Below are 8916 nucleotides of genomic sequence, written 5' to 3'. Positions count from 1 at the left end.
CTCTACACAGGATGTCACTTGCGAAAATAATCAAGGTTGGAGGTAGTACATTTCACTAACTTTCTGGTACTTTTTACTATTTTGTTTTACTTAAAACCGACCGGTTTTAGTTTAGTTAATTCTGCTTTTTGTTTATTAATTGTAGCTCGACCTGACGCAGTTTTTAGAAGTTATTGGCAGTTTTATTTCTTAGTATGGGACGTGATTGTCTTTTACTAAGTTTCTAGCTACCGCTGCAACCTGGATTGAACTTAAAAGACCCGTCTTCATATAATTTTATAAAATTATCATCGGAATGTTCAATTGCCTTGTAAAACTCATTACGGTGTTCACTTGGGGTTTCTTGTGTCCGTATCTTTTCAATGCTAGGGTCCAAAAGATTGGCACATTTTTTTGGCACAAGTCTTGGCTAAGTTTCATCGAAAGGACAAAACAAACGCATATACGCTAAAAAGCTAAACAAGGTTTAAATTCAACTATACTACAAATAATCTAGCGACTAATCAAGACTACGACACAAATGAAAATAAATTGCAAATTTAGATGGTAAATGAATATGGAATTAACATGTCATTGTATGAAATCAATGTATAAAATTCATAAAGCCAAAAATTATTAGAAACAAATACAAGTAAAACAAATTGTAATAATGTGTTTATATTTTCCCAGTGCTTAGGCTACTAAAAAAATTCAAATAAATTTACTGAAAAAATGTGCATTGTCAGTTTAATATACATATGCGGATATTCATTCCTTAAAATCTTAATTAATTTATTATTTCTTATAGTTATAAAAGTGGAAATATTTAAAAGAATTTTTTTTCAGTAAAGTAAAAATTATATTCTACCTTTTAGAAAACATAGTTTAGAACCCTACTCAGATTAATTTCTGCTCGTTTTGAGTTTGACTTATTTTAATTTCTGTTTGTTTTGGGTTTTATTTATTTATTGATACTGAATTGTGGTAGTTGTATGCCTGGTAGATTATTTGATTCTATTTTTTTTTTTTTTGTTTAACAGAGCTCTTTACTTTTTTTGAAAAACTTATTTTGCGCAAAAAGTTTTTTTGATTAATTTCTGTTCGTTTTATATTGACACAGTCTTTCTCAGGGAGAAAGACTGAGCCTCTTCTGAAGTTAAGCAACCGTCCCTTCTATAAAAACCTTAAATACTCCCTGGGCATAACTTACAACCATTGCCCCTAATCTCTGCGGTTTGTCTCAACACCAAAAGCCTTGTTATATGATATTTAGACTATTTTGAATAGAGTGGCTAACTCAAAATTTCTGCTAGACAGATTTCGGGACAATACGACGTGTGTGTAGGGTGGAGGGGGTAGCTACCCTCTGATCACTGACTCTTAAAAAGAGCACTAGAGCGTCTGATTACCAATCTAATGATCCCCCTCCGAAGTTTATATGACCACGCTTTCTATAAAAACCCTATATGTCCCCAGGGCATAACTTACAACCCTTGCCCCTAGGGCTGGGGGGATTTGTGATCCTCAAAGACATAATTTCCAGACCTTTCTGATGGGCTGAACGAAATGGCTATATCAAAATTTGCCCTCCGATCACGTTCGACTAATAAAAAAGGTACTTTTCTCTCAATTTCCAATCGAATTAGTCCTTTTTGAAGCAGCTACGACAAAACTTTCTATAAAAATCTTATATACCCCAAGGGCATACCTTATGACCCTTGTCCTAAGGGCGATGGGGGAAGGGTTGTCATCCTCAAAGACATAATTTCCAGAGCTTTCAACTACGTTGAACAAAATGGCCATATTAAAATGTTGATCGGAAATATTTGGGGAAATGATGGGCGTGGGGGCATTCTTCCCCCCGATCACTTTTGACTGTTAATAAGGGCACCATCCCTCTCAATTCACAATTGAATGAGTCCTTTTTGAAGTTTGTATGACCACGCTGGCAAAGACCTAATCTCCAGAACTTTCAACTACGTTGAACAAAATGTCTATCTCAAGATTTTGATTGGATATTTTTGGGGAAATGGTGGACATGAGAGGGGGTTTAGTTGTCCTCCAATATTTTTCGACTATTAAAAAGGTTCGAACACTGGAATGTTTTATTTTAGTTATGCTGACTGTAACGTGTTTTATGTAAATTATGTTAAAAAATAAACATGTCCAAAATAACTGTGAGAGGGGGGTTAGTTGCCCTCGAATCGCTTTTGACTATTAAAAAAGGCACTATCCCTTTGAATTTCCATTCGAATGAGCCTGAGCCATTTTTCAAGTTTCTGCAACAAACATTTTAATAAAAACCTTATATGCCCTTAGTGCATAACCTACAACCTTAGCCCTGAGGGCTCTGGGGGGAGTGTCATTCTCAAAACCGAATTTCTAGAACTTTCTACTATGTTGAACAAAATGGCTATCTGAAAATTTGGATTGGATGTGTTTGGGGAAATGGTGGGCGTGAGAGGGGAGTTAATTACTTTCCAATCTTTTTTGACTTTTAAAAACGGCACTAGCCCTCTCAATTGTAATTAAATGAGCCTCTTTTTAAATTTATACGTCAATGCTATCTATAAAAACCTTATATGCCTCCAGGGCATAAGTTATAACCTTTACCCTGGGGGCTCTAGGGGGCTTGTCATCCTCAAATACATAATGTCCAGAACTTTCAACTACGTTGAACAAAATGGCTATCTCTAAACTTTGATTGAATGTGTTTGGGGAAATGGTGAGCGTGAGAGGGGGATTAGTTGCTCTCCATTCAGTTTCGACTATTAAAAAGGGGAGTCCTTTCAATTTTCAATCAAATGAGCTCTTTTTGAAGTTTCTACGACTTCAAAAAGAATATCTAAGGAATATCACAAAATGAATATCTTAAAATTTTGATTGGATGTGTTTGGGGAAATGGTGTGCGGGAGAGGAGGGTTAGTTGCCCTTCAATCACTTTCGACTATTAAAAAGTGCACTATTCCTTTCAATTTCCAATCGAATGAGCCCTTTTTGAAGTTTTTACGACAAAGTATAGAAAACTTTCTCCCCAGGGCATGACTTACAACTCTGCCCTGAGGGCTGTAGGGGTAGTTTTCTCCTCAAAAACATAATTTCTATGTGGAAATCAACTTCGTTGAACAAAATGGATATCTAAAATGTTTTATTGGATATGTGGAGAAATCGTGGGCGTGTAAGGGGTTTTAGTTGCCTTCCAATCACTTCCGACTATTAAAATATTCCGACAATTCCAATTTCCAATCGAATGAACCCTTTTCGAAGATTCTACGACAACTCCTTCGATACGAAGTGCCCTGGTCTAGAAAAAGAAAAATGTATTGTGCCAACATCGTTCTTTACTTAGGCAGTGCTACGGCGCTTCCTATGATATTCTCGTTTATTTGATTGTAATTGTTTAATAATAGTAAAATAAATAACATAATGAGCTTTCGAGATCTAGGTTTATGTAGATTCCAGTTTAATGTCTTCTTTTTCTTTGAATATTAACTCTAAACTAAAACTTTATATTAAAACGGTAAACTAAAACTAAATTAAACTAAAAATCTACACTAAAACTCTAAACTAATACACTAAACTAATGCTCTATGCTAATACTCCAAACTAAAACTCTAAACTAATAGTCTAAACTAAAAAATCAAAACTAAAACTCTAAATTAAAACTCTAAACTAAGACTATAAACTGAAACTAAACTAAAAATCTAACTAAAACTCTAAACTAAATCTCTAAACTAAAACTCAAAACTAAAACTCTATTCTAAAACTCTAAAACTCTAAACTAAAACTCTAAACTAAAATCCTAAACTAAAACCCGAAAACTAAACTAAAACTAAACTAAAACTCTAAATTAAAACGCTAAACTAAAACTAAACTAAAACTCTAAGGTAAAACTCTAAACTAAAACTCTAAGTTACCCTGGAAGCCAGCACCCCGAATTGTTCCACTACCTCCATAGTTTGACTCGTATCCATTGCCAAAGAAGGATTGTGATAGTTGAGAAGCTAGCCCTTTCAATGTCAAATTAAATGAGCCCCTTTTGAAGTTTCTAAGACAACTTTTTCTATAAAAACCTCATATGTCCCCAGGGCTTAAATCACAACCCTTGCCCTGAGGGCTGTGGAGGGGGGGGTTGTCATTCTAAAAGACCGAATTTCCAGAACTTTCAACAACGTTGAACACAATGGCTATCTCAAAATTTTAATTGGATGTGTTTAGGGAACAAATGAGCGTGAGAGGGGGCTTACTTGCCCTGCAATCATTTTTAACTATTAAAACGTGCACTAGCCCTTTGAATTTTCAATTGAATGAGCCCTTTTTGAAGTATCTACGACAAAGCCTTCTATAAAAACCTCATATGCCCCCAGGGCATAACTTACAATCCTTGCCGTGAGGGCTATGGAGGGAGTGTCCTCCTCAAAAACATAATTTTCTATCTGGAAATCAATTACGTTGAACAAAATGACTATCTCAAAATTTTGGTTGGATATGTGGGGAAATGGAGGGCGCGAAAGGTGTGTTAGTTGCCTTCCAATCACTTCCGACTACTAAAAAGGGCACTAGCCATTCCAATTTCCAATCGAATGAACCCTATTCGAAGTTTCTACAACAACTCCTTCGATGTGAAGTGCCCTGGTCTAGAAAAAAAAATACATTGTGCCAACATTGTTCTTTACTTAGGCAGCGCTACTGCGCTACCTATGATATTCTCGTTTATTTGATTGAAATTATTTAATAATAATAAAAAATAACATAATGAGCTTCCGAGATCTAGGTTTCAGTAGATTTCAGTTAAATATCTTCTTTTTCTTTGAATATTTACTCTAAACTAAAACTATTAAAACGCTAATAAATTAAAAATCTAAACTAAAACTCTAAACTAATGCTTTAAGCTAAAACTCTAAACTAAAACTCTGTATTAAAACGCTAAAGTAAAACTAATCTGAATTAAAAATCTAAACTAAAACTCTAAGCTAAAAATCTAAACTAATGCTCCAAACTAAGAATCTACACTAAAACTCTAAACTAAAACTCTAAACTAAAACTAAACTAAAACTCTAACCTAAAATTCTAAACTAAAACTCTAAACTATAATTCTAAACTAAAACTCTAAACTAATATCCTAAATTAAAACTCTACATTAAAACTCTAAAATAAAACTCTAACTAAACTAAACTCTAAATTGAAACTAAATTTAACTAAAACTAAACTAAAAATCTAAAGTAAAATTCTAAACTAAAACTCTAATCTAAAACTTTAAACTAATGCTCTAAACTAAAAGTGTAAACTATAAATCAAAACTAAACTAAAACTTAACTAAAACTCTAAACTAAAATTAAATTAAAACGCTATACTAAATCCAAACTAAACTAAAAAGTTTAAACTAAATCTCCAAACTAAATCTCCAAACTAAAACTCTAAACTATTACTCTTAGCTAAAACTCTAAACTAAAACTCTAAACTAAAACTCTAAACTAAATATCTAAACTACAACTCGAAACAATAACTCTAAACTAAAAATTTCAACTAAAACTCTAAACTAAAACTAAGCTAAAACTCTGACAAAAAATCTTAACTAAAACTAAACCCAAAGCTCTAACTAAAACTAAACTAAAAATAAACTAAAACTCTAAATTAAAACGGTAAACTAAAACTAAACTAAAACTCTAAAGTAAAACGCTTAACTATAGCTAAACTAAACTAAAAATCTAAGCTGAAACTAAACTAAAACTAAACTAAAACTCTAACTAAAACTCTAAACTATAACTAAACTAAAACTCTAAGCTAAAACTCTAAACTAAAACTAAGCTAAGACTCTACACTAATACACTAAATTGAAACGCTAAGCTAAAACTCTAAACTAAAACTAAAGTAAACTAAAACTAAATTAATTAAAACTCTAAACTAAATCTCTTAAGGAGGGTTTTGATAGTTGAGAACCCCATCTTTGAGGCACTGCTGCTTGTGGTGCACCACTATAACCTCCTCCAGTTGCTCCACCTTGTTTTGCATAACCACCTGCACCATTTGGCTGAGTAGGATAGGTGGCCTCTGCTGACTACCATTGCCTCTGCTGACTACCCCATTGCTGTTGTGGAGTGGCAGCGTAACTTCCCTGTGGGGCAGGTGCTCTTCTGCCATATCCACCACCCCAGCCGCCAGAAGAACCCTGATAGCCACCACCTCCAGCACTATTCCATACTGGCTGCTCATTTGCTCTCGGTCCGTCCTAGCCACCACCCCAGCTGCCAGAAAAACCCTGATAGCCACGACCTTGAGCACTATTCCATGCTGGCTGCTCATTTGCCCTCGGGCCGTCCCAGCCACCACGACCACTAGTGGTAGAACGCTCTAGCTTTTGTTTATTCTTGGCGGTTTCTTGCTTTCTCAAGGCTTTTTTTTACATCGATGGAACAATTGTTCAGGTAGTGATTACCTTCCTGAACAATTTTTTGAACTGGATGATAGTCGTCGAATTGTACGAACCCGAAGCCTCTTTTTTTTGGTGAATTTGTCTTTCATTATGCAGGCGTCAATAACTTTGCCATATTTTTTAAAATAATATAGAAGGTCCTCGACTTTGATCTCGTCTTTTAATCCTCCTATGAAAATCTTTTTCACAGTGTCACCTTCTTTAGGTTCGCGAATGAGCTCTCTAGGATCTTCTTCAAGGTCCTCAAATATATGCTCTTGACACACTCATCACAAATAGTCTGTCTGAGCCTTTTGATTTCTTCTATGAAGTAGTTTTTTTCTTTTAAAGCAATTTCAAGTTGCTTTTGGAGGTCTTCGATGAAGTCTGACTCTTCACTCCGTGTCCTGAACTGCCATCTTTCTCGGCTTCTGGTCTCTTTGTCACTGACTTCAGAAGGAAAACCACCTGGAGCTGCTTCTAAATCTTCTTCATCGTTGGTACTTTTTGTTGGTGGAATAGGCACAAGTGGAATATGCACAAAACTATGCTCTATTAATTCTTTCTTTAGACCTGGCTCCTCCTCTTTAAGTTTATCTTCAAGTCCTGGCTCATTTTTTCTCGATCCATCTTTTGTTTTTCTATAGTTTTTAACCGTCCACCAAACTGATGTGCCAGAACCTGCCACTATGGTTCCAATAACGAGATTCTTCAAATAAGTCATTGTTTGAAAATAATGAATCATGTACTGGGAATCGCAAGTTATATATAAAAATTGACGTCATAATTGTTGCCATACTATGATGTTTATAGGAGAAATGATGTTACTACTTTATAATTAAAATGACGTCACACTGATACAACAGCCATGATGTATACAAAAGAAGAATACAGAGTGACGCCCTGTTAGATTAAATGAATCACATTAGATCTAATTTTAGATTCTAAACTTGAATCCAAACTAATGAAGTTCTCTCTGTTTACCCTGAATCTCATTACGTTGTTACAATGCAATCTATACTAATATCCGTTACCAAAAAAGGGCTCAGAAAGGGGGACTCTAGTTCCCCTGAAATCAATTTTTACGCTTAAAAGGGACACTAAAACTTTAATTTACAATCGAATATGACCGCTCCAAAGTTTTTACGATAAATTTGCGTATATCCACACTTCATCTGATACATCAAATCTAGACCGTGTGGTTACTTAGACTAATTACCAAATTTATCTGGCTTCTGTAATATCTAATTACCAATATTCTTGTTTTTTATTGTGCTGAAATTTACTTTGCTCTGCTGCAATATTCTGAAAAAGCAGCAGTTCCAGTTGAAAAAATCTGCATTGATACTGAAGTCCGTAATTAGTCAAAAACTCAAAAGTCTCTAAGGCGTACTCACATTATAATCTTTGGCTTTCTATATGTAAAAATAAAGGTTGTCATTGTTTGGGTGTTTTGAATGATAATTGGCTTTCAACAAAATGTTTTTCGCAAAATGTTTTTCGCAGCTATTCACCGTCCAAGTATCGAGTGGTTTCTTTTTCCTTTAAACCATCTTTCATTGTCTCTTTCCAATCCATTCTAGGAAAATCTGATTTTCAGTAGACCCTGGAGTGACTGCTAAAAAAACATAACTTTCGGCAACCAAGTATAGTTTTAACCCACCCTCATCATTTTTGGGAACATTAAATAAATCTTTTATTTGTAAAATGTAAACTATCCATTTTAGTCTTTCAAAGTGAGATTTAATCGAATTGATTACACTTGATTGACTAACGTTCATTCAAAAAATTGTCTCTAACTGTTCTTCCTCGAAAATCTTCTAGCATAAATTATAAAACGTTTATATAACTAGCATAAATAAAACGAGCCCCACTTGACTGCTGTCATTACTGTTGGCTCCCGTTTGAAGATTTTTAAACATAGTTAGCGGAATCGTACAAAAAAAAGAGGATTTTGAGTTTTTTGACACATAAAATTAAACATAGTATTGGTAAAATAAATAACACTTTTTTTGTAAAATGGTAAAATATCAATGAAAACAAAATGGACTCTTGAAAGTAATAACAAAAAAAAAGTTTTTGAAGCTCACATTTAACTTTTTTTTTTTATAAATTCATAGAATGAATGAAATAAATGAATATTAGCTAAACACCATGTTTCGAATAAGAATTTTTTTTTTAGACTGCTAGATGGGGTTCTTATCCCCTCAAGTCCTTACCTTGGTCTTGCCTATAAGCGAAATACATTTTCTTATATTTATAAAAACAGGGTGTTTGTTAGTATTCTATTTAATTTCTATACCGAACTAATATTGCTTTGTAGTCGATTGCTACATGAATGTAATGCCTGGAGATTACTCTATTTCATCGAATGCCGAGTTTGTGCGACATTCTGTTTATAATCTGAGTAAGCAGTCAGCCAAAACCAGATTGTACAGCCAGCGATCTGTTGCAACGTTTAGTTCTGCTTTGTTATCAAGTGATATTGGAACTTTTACCAGTGACTACTTGGAAAGGTATTGACA

The 8916-nt window shown here is 34.2% G+C and overlaps 1 protein-coding gene across 1 annotated transcript in view; it reads left to right on the top strand.

The window, feature by feature from the left end:
- The first annotated feature begins 8720 nt into the window (after window positions 1-8720).
- Window positions 8721-8916, top strand: part of LOC148956977 (guanine nucleotide-releasing factor 2-like) — a 59610-nt gene continuing 59414 nt past the window's right edge. The window contains exon 1 of the transcript XR_016141673.1: window positions 8721-8907. The gene's annotated coding sequence lies outside the window, so the exon portion shown is untranslated. The remainder of the gene's footprint in view (window positions 8908-8916) is intronic.

Source organism: Artemia sp. Qi Xiang Cuo, chromosome 1 (genome assembly GCF_049724085.1).
Source record: "Artemia sp. Qi Xiang Cuo chromosome 1, ASM4972408v1, whole genome shotgun sequence".
Classification (NCBI taxonomy): domain Eukaryota; kingdom Metazoa; phylum Arthropoda; class Branchiopoda; order Anostraca; family Artemiidae; genus Artemia; species Artemia sp. Qi Xiang Cuo.
Note: the sequence above shows the minus strand (reverse complement) of the source record. Positions and strands in the feature narration are given on the sequence as shown.